General features: G+C 36.7%; 1 protein-coding gene across 6 annotated transcripts in view; it reads right to left on the bottom strand.

Moving 5' to 3' along the window:
* USP32 (ubiquitin specific peptidase 32) overlaps nt 1-24,208 on the bottom strand; it is a 214,187-nt gene that overhangs the window by 124,088 nt on the left and 65,891 nt on the right. The window lies entirely within an intron of this gene.

Here is a 24,208-nt window from a genome sequence, read left to right as displayed (position 1 = left end):
TTGGGGGGAGGCCTATTACTGCTTAATGGGTATAGAGCTTCTCTTTAGGGTGATAAAAATATTTTAGACAAAGATAGTAGTGATATGTCCATAACACTGTGAATTCAATTAATGCCACTGAAATGTACTTAAAAATGGTTAAAATGGCAAATTTTATTCTATGTATTTTATTCCAACTACCTCTCTGCCCTCTCTCAGCTCAGGAGGATCCAGTAAAGAAAGTGACTTACTGGAGTCCTGACCTATCTCACTCATCCAGTCCAAGTCTGTAGTGTCATGGAGTTACTTAGAAAATTTAAAGACTGACTAGCAAAATCAAACAAAACCTAACCCAAAGAGAGCCCTTAAATAACTCAAGTAATTCTAGTTATTAAGAAATAAAGAGGGGGTGCCTGGGTGGCTCAGTTGATGGGCGTCTGCCTTCGGCTCAGGTCATGATCCCAGGGTCCTGGGATCGAGCCCCGCATCAAGCTCCCCGCTCTGTGGGAAGCCTGCTTCTCCCACTCCCCCACTGCTTGTGTTCCCTCTCTCGCTGTCTCTTAAAAAAAAAAAAATCTTAAAAAAAAAGAAGGAAATAATTCCCAACTTACACACTATATACCTACAGTTTGTGAAAATGACTATTTAGAATACAGAATGCATTTTCCCTCATAATTAATGATCAGATTTCCTTAGCTAACCCCCAGAATTCTACCTAAAATATAATGAGGTTAAAATACTGAGTAATTAACAACAATAATTATAAGGACCTTAAAAGCATACTACTATGAATGTATGTACTTCATCTGTGTTATTATGAACTAAATAAGCTTGGGAGCTAGTATAGGAATGCAGTCATCATCTACAAACATTGTTTCGAGAGAGATAGGCCTGCACTATGTGGTAAAAAAGGTAATAAAAAGACAACATGAATATGTCTCTGCTCATCTCTCCTCCCTTACCTGGTTCTTCCTAGTCCCACTGCTGAGATTATTAGGCAGACAAAAATAAGCTGAAGAAATGGAGTGAGCAACTGGAGTAGGGACAGGAGACATTATCAGGTCCCTATATCCTAGAAATGATACATCTAGCCAAAATCACATTCACAGAACCTGGACATTCCTCTAAGGATGGGATCAATCAAGCAAGATAGTAACATGTTTGACTACCCTTTTTGTCCATTCCTTCCTCTCATTTCTAGGAATCCAGTTCAAGTCAAGAAATAATGAGGCAACTGATCACAGAACACAACTTTCTGCACCATACACATCGGCTACTGGCAATAATAAACCTGCAGGGAAGTCAACAGTACCAGGGAATGGTAGTGAGGTGCTGTCACATGCCACTGCTGCCCTAGGTCTTTAAAAAGATAGGGACTCTACTATTTTGAAGAATGTGATAATAACTTTGTGCCAAGACATTCTTCTCTTACTTGTTCCCTCAGTAATCAAAGATTCACATATTCATTCTAGGCAACAACAACAACAGAGTAAACAAGTGGGACTACATCAAACCAAAAAGCTTCTGCACAGCAAAAAAAACCAACAACAGAATGAAAAGGCAACCTATGGAATGGGAGAAAATATTTGCAAATCATATATACAATAACATACATATGTTGTATGCTATCGTACAGTGCAATAGCACAAAAACAAAACAAAACAAAAAAACCTGATTCTTAAAATGGCAGGAATCAAACAGACATTCTTCCAAAGACATTCAAATGACCAATAGGTATATGAAAAGGTGCGCAACATCATTAATCACTGGAATAATGCAAATCAAAACCACAATGAGATACCACCTCACACCTGTTAGAATAGCTATCATCGGGGCGCCTGGGTGGTGCAGTTTGTTTAGTGTCTGACTCTTGGTTTAAGCTCAGGTGGTGATCTCAGGGTCATGAAATCAAGCCTCTGCGCTCAACAGGGAGTCTGCTTAAGACATTGTCTCCCCTCATGAACCATGAGAGACAATGGACTCTGAAAAACAAACTGAGGGTTCTAGAGGGGAGGGGGGTGAGGGGATGGGTTAGCCTGGTGATGGGTATTAAAGAGGGCACATTCTGCGTGGAGCACTGGGTGTTACGCACAATGAATCATGGAACACTACATCAAAAACTAAGGATGTAATGTATGGTGATTAACATAACAAAATTTAAAAAAAGACACTCTCTCCCCTCATTTTTCTCTGCTCCCCACCTTGCTCACTCTCTCTCTAAAATAAATAAAGCAATCTTAAAAAAAAAAAAAAGAACAGCTATCATCTATAGACAAACACATCAAAAAGAATACAATATCTAGGAATGAATTAACCAAGAAGGTGAAAGACCTGTACTCTGAAAACTATAACACTGATAAAAGAAACTGAAGAAACACAAAGGAATGGGAAGATATACTGTACTCATGAATTAGAAGATTATTGCTAAAATGCCCATACTACCCAAAACAACCTACAAATTCAATGTAATCCCTATCAAAATACCAACGGCATTTTTCACAAAACTAGAACAAATAATCCTAAAATTTATATGAAACCATAAAAGACCTCCAATAACCAAAGCAACCTAGAGAAAGAAGAACAAAGCTGGTGGCATCACAACCGCAGATTTCAAACTATACTACAAAGCTGTAACAGTCAAAACAATATGGTACTGGCACAAAAAGAGATACATAGATCAATGGAAGAGAACAGTGAGTCCAGAAATAAACCCATGTTTATATGGTCAATTAATCTTCGACAAAGGAGACAAGAATATACAATGGGGAAAAAACAGTCTCTTTAATAAATGGGTGTTGGAAAAACTAGACAACTTTATGCAAAAGAATGAAACCAGGACCACTTTCATTATAGCATATACAAAAACAAACTCAAAATGGATTAAAGACCTTAATGTAAGACCAGAAACCATAAAACTCCGGAGAAAACATAGATAGTAAGGTCTTTGATATGAGTCTTTGTAGTATTTTTTTGGATCTGTTTCCTCAGGGAAAGGTAACAAAAGCAAAAATAAACAAATAGAACTACATCAAACTAAAAAAACTCTTGCAGTGAAGGAAACCATAAGCAAAATGAAAAGGAAACCTACTGAATGGTAAAAGATATTTGAAAATGATATAACCATAAGAGGTTAATATCCAAAATATATAAAGAACTCACACAACTCACTATGAAAAACAAACAATCCAATTAAAAGTGGGAAGAGGACCTGAATGGACATTATATAATAGAGAATACATACAGATGGCCAACAGGCACATGAAAAGATGCCCAATATCACTAATCATCAGGGAAATGCAAATCAAAACAATGAGATACCACCTCACACCTGCCAGAATGGCTATCATGAAAAAGAATTAACAGGTATTAGGGAGGGTGTGGAGAAAAGGGAGCACTCATGCACTGTTGGTACGCATGGAAATTCCGGAGCCACTATGAAAAATAGTATGGGGTTCCTCAAAAAATTAAAAATAGAAGTAACAGTTAAAAACTAATAAAAAAATAGAAATAACATACGAGGGGTGCCTGGGTGGGTCAGTCGTCAAGCGTCTGCCTTCGGCTCAGGTCATGATCCCAGGGTCCTGGGATTGAGCCCCGCATCGGGCTCCCTGCTCAGCAGGAAGCCTGCTTCTCCCTCTCCCACTCCCCCTGTTTGTGTTCCCTCTCTCGCTGTCTGTCAAATAAATACATAAAATCGTTAACAAAAAAAAAAGAAAAGAAATAACATATGGGTGCCTGGGTGGCTCAGTTGGTTGAGCATCCGACTCTTGATTTTGGCTCAGGTCATGATCTCAGGGTCGTGAGATCAAGCCCCATGTCAGCTCTGTGCTCAGTGGGGAGTCTGCTTCCCCTCTCCCTCTTCCCCTGCCCCTTCCCTCATACATGCTCTAAATAAATAAATAAGTAAATAAATATTTTTTAAAAATAGATATAACATATGATCCAGCAATTCCATTTCTAAGTATTTACCCATAAAAAAGAAAACACTAATTTGAAAATATATATGCACCCCTATGTTCACTGCAGCAGTTTACAATAGCCAAGATATGGAAGCAATGTAAGCATCCATCAATAGATCAATGGATAAAGATGTGGCATATATACACAATGGAGTATTACATGGAGTATTACTCAGCCATAAAAAGGAATGAAATCTTGCCATTTGGGACAACATGAAATCTTGCCATTTGGGACAACATGGATAGACACACACACACACACACACACACACACACACACACACACAACATGGATAGACACACACACACACACACACACAACATGGATAGACACACACACACACACACACACACACACACACACACACACACACACACACACACACCCTGAACTTTGTGACAACATGGATAAGCCCTGAGGGCTTACAGCGTGTGAAATAAGCCAGATAAGAGAAAGACAAATAATTCCCAGTATCACTTACATGCGGAATATTTAAGTAAGAAAAGAGGGGGGGGGAGGAAGAGAAAAAAAAAAGAAATTTACACTCTTAGAAACAGAGGGTAGGAAAGTAGTTGTCAGGGGCTGGGGAGTGGGGGGAAATAGGGACAGGTTGGTAAAAGTGTACACATTTTCAGCTGTAAAATTAATAGTCTCAGGTTCTAATGTAAAACATGGTGACTATAGTTGATAATTCTGTATACATAATTCAAACTTGTTAAGAGAGTAGAGCTTATATGTTCTAACCAAAAAAGCAAAGAACAGAAAAGAAATCCCCAAGAGTTAGATACTGTAAAAAAAACTCACAACTACAGGGTAACAAAGTATTTTAGAAACCTAAGGAAACTGGTAATAATGTCATTTTTAAAAAAAAAGAATACTATCCCAATTCATATTTGTAAGATACATCTTAACTTTGACAGACTACATCAAAAAATGGTAAGATCCTTCCTTTTAGGAAGGGAAACTAGGTGGCCAGGGAATTGGATGGAAAGGAGATTTTTCACTGTTCTTTTGCTCTTTTTAAAATTTTGAACCATGAGAATGTATATCTGTTAAAAAACACAAAAGAAGGGCGCCTGGGTGGCTCAGTTGGTTAAGCGACTGCCTTCGGCTCAGGTCATGATCCTGGAGTCCCTGGATCGAGTCCCGCATCGGGCTCCCTGCTCAGCAGGGAGTCTGCTTCTCCCTCTGACCCTCCCCCCATCTCATGTGCTTTCTCTCTCATTCTCTCTGTCTCTCAAATAAATAAATAAAATCTTTAAAAAAAAAAACAAAAGAAAATATAAGCATTTTCCAATTGCCCTCACACACTATATCACACTGGGTGAAAAATGAAGTCACAGTCACTAGACAAGATAGTTTTCTAAGTAAGACAATGCAATACATTTTATATAAGAGTCAACATGACAAATCAATGTATAAGCCTACAATTTTCAGTGAAATACAGAGTTAAAAACTCTGGAGCCAAACAGACATGAGGTCAAATCATTGTCAAATCCTAGCCCTTCTACTCAAGGATTATGTGATTCTTGGACAAATTATGTAACTTCTGTTTGTCTAGCGAAAACAAGATTAATAATAATAGCGCATGGTGTGGTGAGAATTAAGTGAGAACATTTACATAACATGTTTAGCATAGTGCCAAGTATATGGTAAATAAGTCCAATGTTAGTTATTACCATTATCAGTGGGAGGCAACATAAAAGAGTAGCTAATATGAATTTGGATACTTGGACTTGAATCTTGGATCCATGTATTAGCTTTAATACTTAGGCAAGTAAATTAACATTTGTATCTTTTCCTCATTCATAAAATGGTAATAATATCAGTACCTGCACCATGACAAACATCATATAACTTAAAAAGATACCAGATAAAAACTTGTGAACTCACTAGGCAAACACAATCTTAAGTATTCAAAGTTAACATTCCCAATAAGATAAACCAGTTACATATGATTGTTCAAAGTACTAAATGATATATTTATAAAGCAGGCAATAACTAGCATGCAATACTAATAAACAACAACCAAAGTTCTTCACAGTTAAATAGTTTCTCTGAGGGAAAGATCTGGTTTCAAATAAACAAGCTGCTTTCATTTGTACCCTGTGTAACACCTGTAAACTGTCACTACATATGAGTATGTTATTGCCAGTTTGGGGTTCAGCTGAACCCCAAAGGATTTCCACAAGAGGATAAAACAAATGACCTTGGCCATTATAGCATGATACTCTCAAATGACCTAATAAGAAACAGATTCATGATAATTAAATAGTTCAGGTAGTATCTCTTTGGAGTTTAAGGGTATTAAATAAATATCTTGCTATCTTTCAAAATAAATAGCCTGGTGAGGGCATAATGTGGTTTCCAGAGATTATTGAAAAAAATAATCCTGACCCTGTGAGAGAAAAAAAAAAAGAGAGAAACTATGAAAAAATTGATAATAGGGGCTATTTTTCAGTCCCAAAACTTTTCAATACACATCTTTGATAGTATCAGTACAATTAAGCTTCTCATCTTTTTTCAGGTTGTCTAGACAAATGATAGGGTCTTCAAACAGACCTGAAAAGGGACTCCAATTCTCAGGAAACAAGAGTACCATAAACCAAACCCAATCATTACTAGAAACCAAAGGAACTTTGTGGGGAAAAGACTAATAAATGGACAATAGCAAACCATATTGTGCATGGGTTCCATGCTGTGACAACAAAAAGCCTCTAACACCAGAAAATCCAAAAGTTGTCAAACTATCAAGCTTTGATGACTTCACCAACTATTTAGTAGCTTGACCATGGTGGTAGATACACAAGCCCCCATAGTTACAGAATTACACAGAACTGAGTACACAAACACGCACACACACGCACACACACGCACACACACACATACACAGGCACACACACACACACACAAACTGGGGAAAGCAGTTTAAGATCAGTGGCTAGATAGCATCTGTGTCAATATCCTAGCTGTGATATGCATTTGAAAAATATTACCTTCAGTGGAAACTAGCAAGGTATAAAAAAGGACCCCCTGTATTCTTATTAACTGCATGTGAATCTGTATTTATCTTAATAAAAAATTTTTAAAATTTTATTTTATTTGAGAGAGCAAGATCGAGAGAGAGAGAGAGAGAGAGCACGAGCTGGGTGAGGGGCAGAGGAAGAAGCAGACTCCCCACCGAGCAGGAAGCCTGATGCAGAACTCAATCATGACCCAAGCTGAAGGCAGATGACCAACCAACCAACTGAGCCACCCAGGCGCCCCTTAATAAAAATTTTAATTAAAAATTTTAGGAAGAACAGATTTTCAGAATATTTGAGTAAATGTACCACAGGAAAAAAATATTTTTTTTAATTTTATATTAAATGTATTCTAAATAATATTTCCTCCCCACTACTAGTTTTAATAGCTAGCTCTTCTCCTACGGGCACAATGACCAAGGAAAAAAATTCCACAAAGATCCACACATATAGAACTTGAACTTATTTCAAAACAATAAACAACATAACACTTTTCCAGTTCAAGAGAGGAAACACAAACTATCCATAGAGCCACATGACTAATTAAAAATTATATTCCACATAATATTTATTGTGCATCTTACATGCCAGACATCAATGGGATACAGGAGACACAATGGAAGAGAAATAAATGACTTAATTGGTCTTTCCTGGCACTAACATTTTGTAGAACGTTAATTGAAAATAGACGTATACATCTTTCTTTACATGTGCTTAATCTGCTTCCTTCTTCTACATCTTCCTCATCTCATTAATTGTCTGGTTTTGAAGGAAGGTTTATTTTCTGAGATTTTCAGAAATCCTCTGAGAGACACAAAGATTTGATTTAGTAGTATATCATTCCTATTCCTTAAGTGTAAGCGTTGCAGTAAGCAAGGTTCTTCTGAGAACTACCTTCACAGTCAAAAACGGTCTTGCCTGAAAAAGGAATGCGGAAACTAGAGTAAAATAGTTATTAGCTTGACCTGCTCTTCCAAACTAAAAGCGACATGCCCAGAGCAAGCTCTTCCCAAACTCATGCCAGTTCATGCCCTTACCTACACCCTTTGGTAGCTTATATTGACCTAAACACTGTACCACCACTCAACCATTACGTAAATACTATATAACTCTATGAGAAATGGGAAAAACAAAGCCTAACTCAATAACCTGTATAAGAATGTGCCCAATACTGTATCAACAGCTGGATTTTATTTTATTAATTAACAGGGTAACTGGAATAGTCATTACAAAACAAAGGAAGACAGGTTATAAATATCTTCAGTATCATCATTAGAACAATGTTACCCACATAATAAATTTTTAGTCATCTCTGTTGAAAATCTCAAACTGAGACTTAAACAACCAAAAATACATAATTATATAAACCTATCTCCAGTAGTCAAGAAAGATATCCCTAACTAAATAAAAATATTTTCAGAGAGTAATAAGTAATAAACCTGGCATTTTAGAACATGGGCATTTATTACCACAATTCTACAGACACATGCCACATGCAGTTCCAGGGATCAGGACCTGGAGATTTTGGGGGACCATTATTCAGCCTATCTTACTCTCCAATCAGAACACTTATAATCCCAGGCACCTGGGTGGCTCAGTTGGTTAAGCGTCTGCCTTCGGCTCGGGTCATGATTCCAGGGTCGTGGGATCGAGTCCCACACCGGGCTCCCCTGCTCAGTGGGGAGTCTGTTTCTCCCTCTGCCCCTCCCCCTGCTCCTGGTCTCTCTTTCTCTCAAATAAATAAAATCTTAAAAAAAAAAAAAAAGAACACCTATAATCCCAAGAGGATGGGACAAACTCCCATTTTTTTTTTCCTTCTCTCTGTTGTCCTAGAGCTTAGCTCCAGACACAAGGAGAGTAGTGGAAAGTGTGTGGCCACAGGAGGGTAACTAAAGAACCAGCCTTCTGAAAGGAGAACTAAAAATGGCAGCTCCTGGGAAAGGGAAAGTACTATAGATATTGAGAGGAGGAAGGAGCTCAGGAAAGTTGTTTTTGACTCCTGGGTTCACCTCCTAACAGTACACGCATGGATTGGAATTTAAACATCACAACGAAGTCTGAGAATTAAATTCAGGATAGATCACTGTCCAGGTTCCAGACTGGCCACTGGGTGGTGCACACATGAAACAGATCAAATAACAGTGCACAGGCTTTGAAAACTCAACTGACATTGGAACCACAACCAAAAGAAGACAGATTGGAACTTGCAGCCTAAACGATCAATATCAACGATCTAATACAACAAATATATCAACCTCTCCATAGGATTTAAAGAGACTCAGAATCTCATAACATAATATTAAAAATGTCTGGAATGTAATCCAGAATTACTCTGCATATAAAGAACCAGGAAAACTCTAAATTCAATTAGGAAAAGATAATCAACAACTACATGAGACAGATATTGGACCTATCAAAGACACTGGGGAAGCCATTATAAAAATGACCAAAGAAATGAGGTCAAACACTCACTGCTGAATGGAAAGATAGAAAGTCTTAGTACAGAAACAGAAGATACAAAGAAAAACCAAATGCAAATTTTAGAACTGAAAAATCCAATACCAACAAAAAATATCACTTCTCTATATCTACTAATTGGAAATGTGGGAAAACAAGCTCTTTTAAGAGTGATAACTCCTTGTGAAGGCCAACTCTATCAATCATTAACACCTCAGTGTTAATTATTTTAATCAGATGGCTTTCTTCATAACCCTAGTAGTACTAAGTGAGAAAGATATATTTCAACTTTGTCACAACATGAGTCATCACTTCTTGATAAAGTGCCCATCAAGTTTGTTCTCAGTAACTACTGAATAAAGTTAATGAACAGAAATAAAATAGTATCTAAGCATAAGTCCTTATTAGATGGAGAAAAAAAATTAAAATGTGACCACCAGGTACAAAACAGGCCTACTGTTTCACAAGATGTGTTTAACAAGATGTGTTTAACAGATCCTCAGACTCAAGATGCTGTTTAATCTTTAAAGTGAGAAGGGTAGATCCCTCTGCAGATCTAAATCATATTTGTGTTAAAAACAATGTTCTTAGATGAATTTGTAGTCAGTATTACAATATACAAACCAAGAAAATATATGTTGTGACTTATATTCAATGGCATTTCATTTGGTTCTCTATATTAGTAAATCATCAGAAGAATTTATTTATACAAAATTAATAATGAAACAGATATTATAAAAATTAGATTTTAAAAAGTAGATAAAATTTGAGAAAAGGATTAAGATTGGAAAACATCAAAATTAACTGACTGTCAAAGAAGAGGAGATGGACCCTGGGTTTTAGACTTGGAGTTATACTTACAGAACCCTAATATGAAATATAGATTAGATCCTTTATTATCAACATTAAGTTTAATTAATGATTGTTACCTTAAATTTTAAAAAATATTATTGCTAAAATACAGAAAGCCGCAAATTCTTTAGAGCCCTCAAAAGGCTTGAGACAATTAAGCCAAACACAAAATCCCATATACATGCACACCACAAAATGTATAAATCTTTATTGCACATTTCAGATCCACCAATGTATTTAATTGGGATCCCTGAACAGTTAGGAGATTATTTTCAAATACTCTTTTTTAAAAATTAAAAACTTAAGGTATGCCTGGGTGGCTCAGTTGGTTAAGCGTCTGCCTTCAGCTCAGGTCATGATCCCCAGAGGGTCCTGGGATTGAGCCCCAAGTCTGGCTCCCTGCACAGTGAGGGATCGGCTTCTCCCTCTATCTCTGCCCCTTCCCCCACTCATGTGCATGCCCTCTTTCACTCCCTCTCTCTCTCTCAAATGAATGAATAAAATCTTTTAAAAAAATTAAAATTAAAAACTTTATTTCAGGATACCATTATTTAGGGAAATGCAAATCAAAACCACAGTGAGATACCACTTCATACCCACTAGGATGTCTCTAACCAAAACACAGATAACAACAAGGTTGGAAAGAATGTAGAAAAGTTGCAACCCTCATACACCATTGGTGATAATGTAAAATGGTACAGCCACTTCGGAAAAATCCTAAAAGGTTAAACAAACAGTTACCATATGACCCAGAAATTCCATCCAAGGTATATATCCAAGAGAAATGAAAATATATGCCCACACAAACGCACATGAATGCTCATAACAACCTTTTTTATAATAGCCAAAAAGTAGAAGTAACCCAAATATCCATCAATTGATGAACAAACAAAATGTGATATATCCATACAAGGGACTATCATTCATCAATTAGAAGGAATGAAGGACTGATACACGCTGCAACACAGCATAATGTTTTCAAGATTCATCTAAGTCAAAGAAGCCAGTCACAGAAGACAATATATTATAGATTTCATTTTGACGAAATGCCCAGAAGAAGTAAATCTATAAAGATGTTAAGTAAATTAGTATATTAGCCTAGGGCTGATGGAGGAGGGGATGGAGAAAACAGGGGTGACAAAGGTACAGGGTTTCTTTTGGGGGTGATGAAACTAATTGAGTGATGGCTGTACAACTCTGTGAACAAACTGAAGACATTAACCATATATTTTATTTTTTTAATAATTTTTTATTGTTATGTTAATCACCATACATTACATCATTAGTTTTTGATGTAGTGTTCCATGATTCATTGTTTGTGCATAACACCCAGTGCTCCATGCAGAATGTGCCCTCTTTAATACCCATCACCAGGCTAACCCATCCCCCCACCCCCCTCCCCTCTAGAACCCTCAGTTTGTTTTTCAGAGTCCATCGTCTCTCATGGTTCGTCTCCCCCTCCAACTTACTCCCCTTCATTCTTCCCCTCCTGCTATCTTCTTCTTTTTTTTTTTCTTAACATATATTGCATTATTTGTTTCAAAAGTACAGATCTGTGATTCATCAGTCTTGTACAATTCACAGTGCTCACCATAGCACATACCCTCCCCAATGTCTATCACCCAGCCACCCAACCCCTCCCACCCCCCACCACTCCAGCAACCCTCAGTTTGTTTCCTGAGATTAAGAATTCCTCATATCAGTGAGGTCATATGATACACGTCTTTCTCTGACTGACTTATTTCACTCAGCATAACACCCTCCAGTTCCATCCACGTCGTTGCAAATGGCAAGATCTCATTCTTTTTGATGGCTGCATAATATTCCATTGTGTATATATACCACCTCTTCTTTATCCATTCATCTGTCGATGGACATCTTGGCTCTTTCCACAGTTTGGCTATTGTGGACATTGCTGCTATAAACATTGGGGTGCACGTACCCCTTCGGATCCCTACATTTGTATCTTTGTGGTAAATACCCAGTAGTGCAATTGCTGGATCGTATGGTAGCTCTATTTTCAACTGTTTGAGGAACCTCCATACTGTTTTCCAGAGTGGTTGCACCAGCTTGCATTCCCATCAACAGTGTAGGAGGGTTCCCCTTTCTCCGCATCCCCGCCAACATCTGTCGTTTCCTGACTTGTTAATTTTAGCCATTCTGACGGGTGTGAGGTGGTATCTCATTGAGGTTTTGATTTGGATTTCCCTGATGCCGAGCGATGTTGAGCACTTTTTCATGTGTCTGTTGGCCATCTGGATGCCTTCTTTGGAAAAATGTCTGTTCATGTCTTCTGCCCATTTCTTGATTGGATTATTTGTTCTTTAACCATATATTTTAAATGGGTGAATTGAGGAGTGCCGGGCTGGTTCAGTTGGTGGAGCATGCAACTCTTGATCTCAGGGTTATGAGTTTGAACCCCATGTTGGGTGTAGAGATTACTTAAAAATAAAATGAAATAAAATATGCCTGCTGCTCCCCCTGCTTGTGCTCTCTCTCTCTGACAAATAAATAAAATCTTAATAAAATAAAATAAAATAGGTGAGTTGAATAGAATGTATTATATCTCAATATTTAAGAAACAATACCAGTATTTCATTCAAAGCAAAGATCTGGTATACATAGCAAAGTTGGCTTAACACATTTTCCTGAAGACTGCTCCTATAAGCCTTTTTACTCATCTAAAATTTTTGAAAGTCAAATGTAAAAATAAAAAAGAATGAAAATAGGAAAAACAGTTCAGAGTGAATCCTCATGTGTGGTATTGTAGGTCAATATTTTTTTTTAATTTTTAAAATTTTTTTAAGATTTTTATTTATCAGAAAGAGAGTGTGAGCAAGCACAGAAGCAGGGGGAGTGGCAGGCAGAGGGAGAAGCAGGCATCCCACTGAGCAAGGAGCTGGATGCAGGCTCGATCCCAGGAATCTGGGATCATGACCCGAGCCAAAGGCAGACGCTTAACTGACTGAGCCACCCAGGCATCCCATGTCAATATTCTTTTTTATATAAATGTCAAAACACTCTACTGCTTCTGTCACTTGGAAATAAATGAGAAAATTATTCTTCAGAGCTGGAATACTACTAACGTTGCCACCCATATATAAAATAACTTAAGGGTACCTGGGTGACTCTGTTAAGCGTCTGAGATCGAGTCCCACCTCAGGCTCCCAGCTCAGCAGGGAGTCTGCTTCTTCCTCTGCCCCGCCCCCACTCGGGCTTGCTTGCGTGTGCACTCCCTCACCCACAAAAATAAATAAAATCTTAAAAAAATAAAATATAATAACTTAAGCAAACTATATTGCCTACTACTAATTTCTATGAGCAGTGCCAATTATAAACTGGTTTTAGTAATTATAAACTATTTAAAAAGTTAAATTCTAGCCAGAATCTGTAAAAAATAAAACACAATTTTAGAAATGCTACTAACTTGATTTTAAAGAGTATCTCAGCTTTCGCATTAGACAAGGAATAAAAAAAACTAATTCTTCAGCCTGACTTCTCTTTCGTCTGAGGTCAAGTGCTTCACACAGATGGAATTTTATACCTAGTATTTTACCATTGTTGTTATTAATGGTAATTTAACATAATGCAAATGATGTGATTAAAATTCAACCCCATTTCACCACCTATATTTTACCTTGATGTTCCACATTATCTCAATAGTAAGTAAAGAAAACTAATTAAATCTTGAATCAGAAATTTTTTTATCTACAGTTGGGACACAGAAGGCCAAAAAGCATAAAAGTTCATAGAATATAAGAGGACAGAATGACAGCCTGGTATAAATAAACAGATAGATATATATGACATTTATGTATGTATCACAACTAAAATACTTAAACTAAAAGTACATTTAGAAAATCAGTGTAAAAAATTAGCCTTTGACTCACGAAAAATTACACCAAAAAGCTTTTGGAATGTTTGAGATGATTTACCCACAGGTATGAAAACTAAGCAAATGAAAAAATAAGGTAACTGTTAACCCCAGGGAAAAAAACAAAAAAAGAAAGAAACAAAACTAAGGGGCGCCTGGGTGGCTCAGTCGTTAAGCGTCTGCCTTCAGCTCAGGTCATGATCCCAGGGTCCTGGGATTGAGCCCCACATCGGGCTTGCTGCTCAGTGGGAAGCCTGCTTCTCCCTCTGCCACTCCCCCTGCTTGTGTTCCCTCTCTCGCTGTGTCTCTCTCTGTCAAATAAATAAATAAAATCTTTAAAAAAAAAAAAGAAAACTAAATCATAGCATACCATGTTGCAAAAAAAATTTACATAATCATAACACTCAAGATTGAGTAGGTAGGGGACTCTTGGTTTTTCACTAGCTCTTTCTGATTCTGCTCTGACCATGTACATATATCACTATGATAAAAAAGATAATTTAAAAACTTTATTTGCGGGGCACCTGGGTGGCTCAGTCGGTGAAGTGTCTGCCTTCGGCTCAGGTCATGATCCCAGGGGTCCTGGGATTGAACCCTACGCTGGGCTCCCTGCTCAGCAGCACACCATTTAAAACTTACAGAAGTATTTTTAATGAAAAGTAAAATAAACCTTCTCCATCTTATCCCTATTACCTAGAGTCCTTCCCCAGCAGCAACCAGTTATCCTGTTTTGCAAATAAAGCTGGGTGGTTTTTTTTAAGATTCATTTATTTGAGAGAGAGACAGAGATAGTGAGAAGAGAGCATGAGCAGGGAGGAGAGGGAGAAGCAGGCTCCCCACTGAGCAAGGAGCCCAATGTGGGACTCAATCCCAGGACCTTGGGATCAAGACCTGAGCTGAAGGCAGACACTTAACGGACTGAGCCACCCAGGCATCCCAAAACACAATTTTATTAAATGAAATTTTCATTTATATAGGAATGACCAGCCTCCACGATACTGTCTAATCTATTTAAATAAATTCCTGTTACTACTCACCCCAGATCATAATACAGCTTGTGTGATATAGCTTTTGGCAAAAACTGTTAGCAGTCTACACAATATCCATTTTTTCTTCCTTCCTTAGTAATAGAACCTCAAATTTCCCCAAGATATTAATGATCAATCATAAATCAAAACTTGTATTTCAGATCATCGGCTCTTATAATTTGATTTGGGGGTCCATATTGGACACCATGGTTTATTTTCTCATTCTACTGAGACTTAATGCTGGTGGTCACATGGAATTCCTAGGCCTCAGTATGAGAAACTCTATAAGTTACCTATCTCTTTGAGGTTCCTCCAGAGAATCACCAAAGGAAAATTCATGCATATAGGATAGAATGATCTATAATTTTAGTCCTATTTCCCCAAAAAGTCTTACCAAGTGCTATGAAAATAAATCTGATTATTTTCACAGGACATTCTAAAAGACAGAAATTAATTTTATTTATGTAGATTACTATCCTCTCAAATTACTTTATTGTTAAAGAATCAGTTGTTAAATTCGTTAAAGGGAAAAAATTAAATATTATTTTCAGAAAAAAGGTAAAACATGCCATTTGCTCTATATTCTTAAGTATATTTTATTATATTTACCCTATAATCCCTATTTTTTTCACATAAGAACTGTCCTAGAGTTTCATAAGCCTGTGTCAGGTATCTATCCCAAAGAACCATTGACTATTAGATGCTAAGCATAAACCCACATCATAAAATGTTTACGTAACACCAGAGTCCGAGAGTAAGTTACTAATACTCTTTTTAAATTTAGAGACTCCGTATTACTTCTCTCCATTCTTCAAGCCCCAAAGCAAAGGAGCCCTGCCTAAACAAAATAACCCAGGATACCTCTGTACATTACCTATTTATATCTGACAGACTGTCCGACCAATAACTAATCCTAGGATTAACTGGACAAACCAGATTATTAGCTCTTTTTGTCTTAGGTAACTTCCTGCTGCCACCACACCAAAGAGCAAGTTCTGAGATTCAGTCTCTACCGCTTTTCTCATCTCTAAAAATACCTTGTCTATTTAAGTCTATCCAAATACACAACTACATGTCATGCTCAGAGCATAAACTACAGTATCACTAGACATCAGTGAGGTAAATTATTAGTATACCCTCTCAATTAGTTTGGCAGTGGTTTAAAATAATTAAATAATTTCTCTGAAGTTCTGGGTTTTAACTCCCCTTCCACTTACCAGCTTCCTTTAAACCAAATATTTGTCCCTGATCTATTCCCATCCCAATGAAGAAGCTGAAGTCTCCTTAGATCCATAGGTGCTCTGAAGAAGCTTTAGGTTCAACTACAAGGTTTCAAATCAAAACTGCTCTCCTTGGAGTCAGAGTCTCTGAATTCTGTCTATGGAGATTTCCTGGCTTTTTTCCTTGTTTTCATACCTTAATGCATGATACTAAGATTGGATCCTTGTCCTTACAACTGGCTCCCTGTCCTACTTTATTATCCATACTTTTCTTGGAAACTGATTATCCTGGATCTTCTATTTCTAACGATCTCATTCTGGAGTCTCCTTGCTTTAACTTCCATTTTCTACAAGTTTAATTTAATCCGTAACTTCAAATCAAGAGGGAAAAGGCAGAGTTCCAAATTTATCACTGAGAATTCCTCCCTTTCACTGCCCCAACTTTCTCAGCCTAACCTAGCCCACATCCTTTCCCACTCCATTCCAGGTCAATTTCAAAGACCACTACAACATCATAAATTTAACTGCATTTCTAACTTTTCTAATTAAAATCAAGCTGCTCATACACCTCATTCTACAATTCTTATGAAAGGTTTGGAGGTTCTTTTGCCTCAGAACTTAAGTGACTACGGGACGCCTGAGTGGCTCAGTCAGTTAAGCGGCTGCCTTCGGCTCAGGTCATGATCTCAGGGTCCCGGGATTGAGTCCCTCATTGGGCTCCCTGCTCAGTGGGGAGCCTGCTTCTCCCTCTCCCTCTGCTTGTGCTCCTTCTGTCAAATAAATAAAATCTTTAAAAAAAAAAAGAACTTAAGTGACTAGGAAAAGACCTTTAAGTAAATTAATAAAGTTAGAACTAAAACCCAAATACCCTAACAAAGACTGAAAAAGAAATGATACATCTTGTCAATAGACAATTTTTATATTTCAGGCTCACTTTTCCAAACAGTATAAGTATTCTTCCTGAAAAACACAAAAAGTACATCTAATTAAATGTTTCTACAAAGTTTTTGAGGGATAACTGAAATACAATAAACTGCAAATATTTTTATTAGTCCCATTTTTAAACTGCACATATTTAAAGTATACAAATGACCAGTTTTGTGATGCCATGTCATACCACTGAAACTATCACCACAATCAAAAAAACTAAACATTTTTATCACCTCAAAAGTGTCCTCATGTCTCTCTGTAATCTCTCTCTCCCTCTTCTTCCCTGTGCACCACAAGCAATCAGTAAGCTTCCTTTCAGAATAGAGAACTTTGCAACTTCTAGAATTTTATTATGAGTGGAATCATAAGCATATATTCTATTTTTACTTGGATTCCTTCACTTAGCACAGTGATTTTGAGATTTGTTCATGTTTTTACATTTATCAATAGAACTTCCTCTTTTTTTGATCTTCCTTTTTATTGCAGTCAAGTATGATTTTTCAAAGTAGTTAAATCTTCATTGTGAATACATCTTAGTATATTTAAAATGAACAGAACAGATATTTTTAATATGCTTCTATTTATTTTTTTAAGATTTTATTTATTTATTTGACAAAGATAGCGAGAACAGGAACACAAGCAGCGGGAGTGGGAGAGGGAGAAGCAGGCGTCCGCCCGAGGAGGAAGCCCAATGTGGTATTCGATCCCAGGACCCTGGGATCATGACCTGAGTCGAAGGCAGACGCTTAACGACTGAGCCACCCAGGCGCCCATTATATGCTTCTATTTTAAAAGGAAGAATGTCATAGACTGCCCGATGAAGAAATATATTTTAGTAGTATATCACCTCTGAAAAAAAAAGAATTAAAAACTTCAATTATCTAAGTTTAACAGCTATAAACACAGGACAAGATTTCCTTTAAAACTTATTCCCACGCATGGGACACCTGGGTGACTCAATCGGTTAGGTGTCTGCCTTCAGCTCGGGTCATGATCCCAGAGTCCTGGGATCAAGCCCCACATCGGGCTCCGAGCATGATCCCTGCTCAGTGGGGAGCCTGCTTCTCCCTCTCCTCCCCACTTGTGCCCTCTCCCCTATCTGTCTTCTCTCTCTTTCTCTTTCAAATAAATAAATAAATAAAATCTTTTTTTAAAAGTACATTAAGAAAGGATTCTCACATTTATCACTTAATGACAAAAATAAAGAAATAGAGAAGTGTAACTATATTTTACAACTCTTTTCCCTACACCGTAATCTAAATACTGAATGCAATATCTCACAACTAGTCAAAGATGATAGTCTTAGAAAATAATAACTACCATATGCAAGGCAAACAAAATGGTTCCATTTCTGCAACAATTTTATTAGGTAGCTCCTCAATAAAATAAAGCTATATTTATTCCATCTATGGGCATGGGGAGAAAGATAAGAATTCAGATGTCTCCCTCTATATTCACCCAAGTTTAGCAAATATTCGTTGCTTTTCCCACCATTAGAATTCTTTTTAAATGAATGTTATGATTTCTATAGTCAAACAGCTAAATCTTATCAGCTAAATTTTGGCAGAGTTTTTAACATGGTTATAAATTAAATTAACCTTATTTTACCTTGTAATGCCAATTAAGGAACATGCTATTGGACAGATGTGTTTATCAAAACTGACTTGAACAGGATACTGATTATTTTTACCATCTACTACAGAAGTCGTTTCAGTAGCTCAGTTAATACACCAAGAATTCAAGTGATTATGTGATTATGCATAATTGATTACGCATAAGTTATTTTCTTTTTTTAAAAAGGATTTTACTTCTTCGACAGAAAGAGAGAGACAGCAAGAGAGGGAACACAAGCAGGGGGAGTGGCTTAGGGAGAAACAGGCTTCCCACTGAGCTGAGCAGGGAGCCCGATACGGGGCTCGATCCCAGGACCCTGGGATCATGACCTGAGCCGAAGGCAGACGCTTAACAACTGAGCCACCCAGGCACCCCATGCATAAGTTACTCTCTGTAAGACTATTTTTTAGTTCCAATATAAATGAATAACTTCTTTGACATCTGCAATGCCATTTACAACATTCATAATTTATATACTTGATATAACATTTTATATAAGAAGTTCACTAGTTCCGTTATGCTTAATGACATGTCAGCTCTTCCACTATAAACTGCCTTTTTAAAAATATTTGTTTGTGAGAGAGAGAGAGAGAGAGCGCATGTGCACACACAAGCTGAGGAGCAGAGTGAGAGGAAGAGAATCCTCAAGCAGACTCCCTGTTACAGCCTAAATCCCAAGACCCTGAAATCATGACCTGAGCCAAAATCGAGTTGGACACTCTATAAACTCTAAAAACTCTGTTTCTCAATAGTTTATGAAGCCGTTTAAAAATCACTCTAGGGGGGGCGCCTGAGTGGCTCAGTCATTAAGCATCTGCCTTCGGCTCAGGTCATGATCCCAGGGTCCTGGGATCGGGCCCCACATTGGGACACCTGCTCCGCGGGAAGCCTGCTTCTCCCTCTCCCACTCCCCCTGCTTGTGTTCCCCCTCTCACTGTCTCTCTCTGTCAAATAAATAAAATTTTTTTAAAAAAATTAAATAAATTTAAAAAAATAGAATTTCTTTGGGAGGATAGGAGTTGGGGGATGGTGACACTCAAAAGAAAATATAAGCACTGGATTATTAAGAGTTAGTTGCCTTGGTTCAGAAAAGGCCAATTTCAAGTATTACACATTTTCCATTTACTTACCACGTACTTCATTTGACTTTGTTTTCTCAATCTCCTCAAATTCTATTCATTTAATATTCTACTCAATACATGGTTACTATTATAAGCAAGATCAGAATTGCATCAAAATATCAATTACACTAATCTATCCTAGAAACAATGAGACAAATGAAATCAATTCTTAAATTCCAAAAATTGTAAACTGTCATGTTTTTATTCTTTATCCCAAATGTCTTAGAATTTATCACAGTAAGTCTTCAGAGAAGGTAAAAAAAAAAAATGAGAGTTCAGTTCAATCCTAAATAAATCTCTCCTTGCTCTAAAAATATACAGCTACTCTCTTCTAGAAAATAATTTAAAAATTCACATTGCTTCCTTAATTAACATATTAAGGACTAAAGTCACTTTTTAAGTTCATCATCTTTTTCTACTGAGATTCCAAAAATACCTCCCCTTACTTTTCAAAGATATATCATTACCTTTACTTTAAAGGAAAACACTGATTAACTAGGGAATGAAGTTCTCCCTCCATCCACAATTGGCAGCTTAAATGGTTCCTGTGGCTTTTCTTATAGAGATACTGACGTTAAAATAATGCAGTTGTGCCTCAAAACATTAATTTCAGAATCTCACCAAGAGTAGGTGACCCTCTTCACCCAAATTTAAAGCTGAAGCTCTCCACGGGATTTTAAGAAAGGCCTCACAAGGGCCATCACTTTATTTATAAATCCAATCATTTAACTTACTTCCCTGAAGCTATAAAATACAACTCCATTCTGAGTCTACCTACTCACTAAAACTAAATTCAAGCTTTAAATAAATAAATAAATAAATTCAAACTTCAAAACTACCTGCATAGACCTATAACTTCCATTTTATTTAAAATGTAGCATTTCTCCTTCAGCAAATGACTCTGTACTCTGCAAATATGAATTATACTAATAAATTCTCTCCCTTTCCCAAATACACACAAAAGCTGATGAAATCCATCTACTGACCTGCCTATCTCAGAGAGATGGCTAAAATAAACCACAAGCTGATGTTGAAACTGCTCCAAAACTGAGCTTAAATGAGGTTCACTTATCCTTTTGAGATTCGGTATGAGAAACTATAAAGACTTCCTTTCCTGAGAAAATACCCGCAATTAATTACAGATAAAAGTACTTATTAGCTCCTGGGGCGCCTGGGTGGCTCAGTTGGTTAAGCAACTCCCTTCAGCTCGGGTCATGATCCTGGAGTCCCGGGATCGAGTCCGGCATCGGGCTCCCTGCTCGGCGGGGAGTCTGCTTCTCCCTCTGACCCTCCCCCCTCTCATGTTCTCTCTCTCTATCTCATTCTCTCTCTCAAATAAATAAATAAAATCTTAAAAAAAAAGTACTTATTAGCTCCTTATTATACTTCACAATTTACACATTACACTTACTAATCAATATCCACATGCTAATAGTACCCATCCTCACTTAAAATAAACCTACTTCAGTAAGTAAGTAAGGGCAAAAAAAGCTAGTATCATCACTAAAAGCATTTATAGAATTTATGTGTTTTAATACCGTGCTAGATTTTACACACAAAACGGCTTTAACTACAATGAAACTGAAACTTGAAACTATAACTGTGGACTTTACAATTTAACATTAAGATTGTTCTTGTAAAATAATTACCTTAATTATTCTACCAGTGATTAATCTTAACAGAGTCCAAAGGACAGAGGAAGATTCTTGAAGCAGTTTTGGGCGAAATGAAATTTATGAGATATTCACATAAAAATGATGTTGCAAGGAGTTCCACTTCCACCTTAGATGTAAAAGGTCTGAAAAGGTGTTATTTCTAACCTAAAAACCAGAAAAAGCCAAATAAACTATCATATTACAACATTTCTTGAGCCTATCAGAGGCAATCAAGTAGCCTGACATCCCAGAAAGGACAGATTCCTCCAAAACACGGGATGCATGAACTGCCTCTCCAATAGCAGAACACGGGAAGAAGATGCAGCTGCTATGCACGCAAGTAAGGAAAAAAATCAACTAAAATTTTAAAAAATCTATTTTCTGTTTCTATAGATTGGCTATTTTGACCATTTCATACAAATGGGATAAAAAAATGGGTCTTTTGTGTTTAGCTTCTTTGACTTAGCATGTTTTTGCAGGTTCTTCTATGCACATATCAAAAAACTTCATTCCTTTTTTTTCATTCCTTTTTATTAACAAATAATATTCCATTGTGTGGATTCTACATTTTTGTTCAGCTGATAGACATTTGCCTTGCACAATGAAAACTATAGAACGTTAAAAAAATTAAAAATCTGAATGTGAAAACTTCCTAATTTCATTAACTCAGAAGCCTTAAAATATTGTTAAAATGGTAATACTCCCCACACCAATCTACAGATTCAATGCAACCCCTATCAAAATCCCAGATGCCTTTTTTTGCATAAACTGACAAGATGATCCTAAAATTCATCTGTGAATACAAGGGACCTAGAATAGCACAACAACTTGAAAAAGAAGGTCAAAGTTAGAAGAATAACATGTTTTGGGGGCACCGGGTTAGCTCAGTCAGTTAAGCATCTGACTTTGGCTCAGGTCATGATCTCAGGGTCCTGGGATTGAGCCCCGCAGCGGGCTCCCTGCTCAGCAGGGAGTCTGCTTGTCCCTCTGCTTCTCTCCCTATTCATGCTCATGCTCTCTCTCTTTCTCTCTCACTCTCTCAAATAAAAAAATAAAATCTTAAAAAAAAAGAGGAATAACATGTTTTGACTTCAAATCTTAAAACCAGAGTAATCAAGACAATGTGATACTGATGCAAGTAGACACAGATATCAATGGAACAGAATGGAGAATCCAAAAATAAAACTATGTTTATGGCCAACTGACTTTCAACAATTTTAACAACAGTGACAAGACAATTCAATGGGGAAAGAATAGTCTTTTTGACAAATGGTTCCACAACAACTGGAGAACTACTTGCAAAAGAATGAAGTTGGACTCCTTATCCCATACACAAAAATAATACAAAATAGATGAGACCTAAATTTAAAAGCCAGAACTCTTAAAGGAAAACAGAAGAGTAAATCTTTAAGACCTTGGGTTAGGCAATGATTTCTTTTCTTTTTTTTTGGCAATGATTTCTTAGATACGATACCTAAAACACAATGATAAAAGGAAAAACAGGTAAACTGGACTTCACCAAAATTTTAAGTTTTGTGTTTCAAAGGGTACCATCAAAAGAAAGTAAAAAGACAACCTACAGAATGGGAGGGTATATTTGCAAATATGTATCTTATAAGGCACTTGTATCTAGAATACATAAAGAACTCTTACAACTCAATGTACACATGTAAATCTTTATATATGGTCCAAAGAGACAAGTGAGATAGTCTGACTTAATTTATTCCCAGTACCATGAACTACATTGAGTCTGACAGTTTTGACTTTAAGAAAGGAGGTGAAGGGAGAGAAAGGCTGAAGGCAGTATATATTTGAATTTGGAATATTTTAATTATTATGGACTCAGAGGACCCTTCCTCAACTGCCAACTTACAGTATCTCGTAAATTGCTAGTTATATACTAAAATAAAATAAATTCCAAAATTTTATATACAAGCATTTAAGACAAAAAGATTGAAAGAAATAGGAAGATGAACTCACAATGAAACAGAAAATCCAATAAATAGTATTAAGAAAAAAGTTAACTCCGTCATAAATCTGAAACAATGACAGAGATATGTAATTTTACCAAAAAAAATATATTTAAGAGAATTAACGCAACATACACCCCCACAAAACAAAGATAAAAATTAAAAATGTAAACTGTATATTACATAAACCACAGGTTCAAAAGCACACAGCCCATGTTAGAAGCAAAAACTGTCACTAATTAAGAATGGTGAATTACAGTTCTTTGTAACATAATAAGCTTAAAATTCCTGTAATTTTCAGTGTTTTATTAACATTTTCAGTGTTAGATTCATATCAACTTAGGACATTTTAACTCTACCTAAAATTTTTAGTAGAAATTAAGCAAGTCTTTACAGGTTCCAATAAGCTAGTGTTTCATTTACAACATTTAATTTTATAGAATTAATTTAATTTGGTTTTGCTATATGGAAAGGTTTTCTTTAACACAAAATTTGTAAAACATACTCCCAACATAAAATGTATAC

Source organism: Eumetopias jubatus, unplaced genomic scaffold, assembly GCF_037043125.1.
Source record: "Eumetopias jubatus isolate StellerSeaLion01/CBP00866 unplaced genomic scaffold, mEumJub1_p1.0 scaffold_10, whole genome shotgun sequence".
Classification (NCBI taxonomy): domain Eukaryota; kingdom Metazoa; phylum Chordata; class Mammalia; order Carnivora; family Otariidae; genus Eumetopias; species Eumetopias jubatus.
The sequence above is the reverse complement of the archived record's forward strand: the minus strand, read 5'-3'. Positions and strand labels throughout refer to the sequence as shown.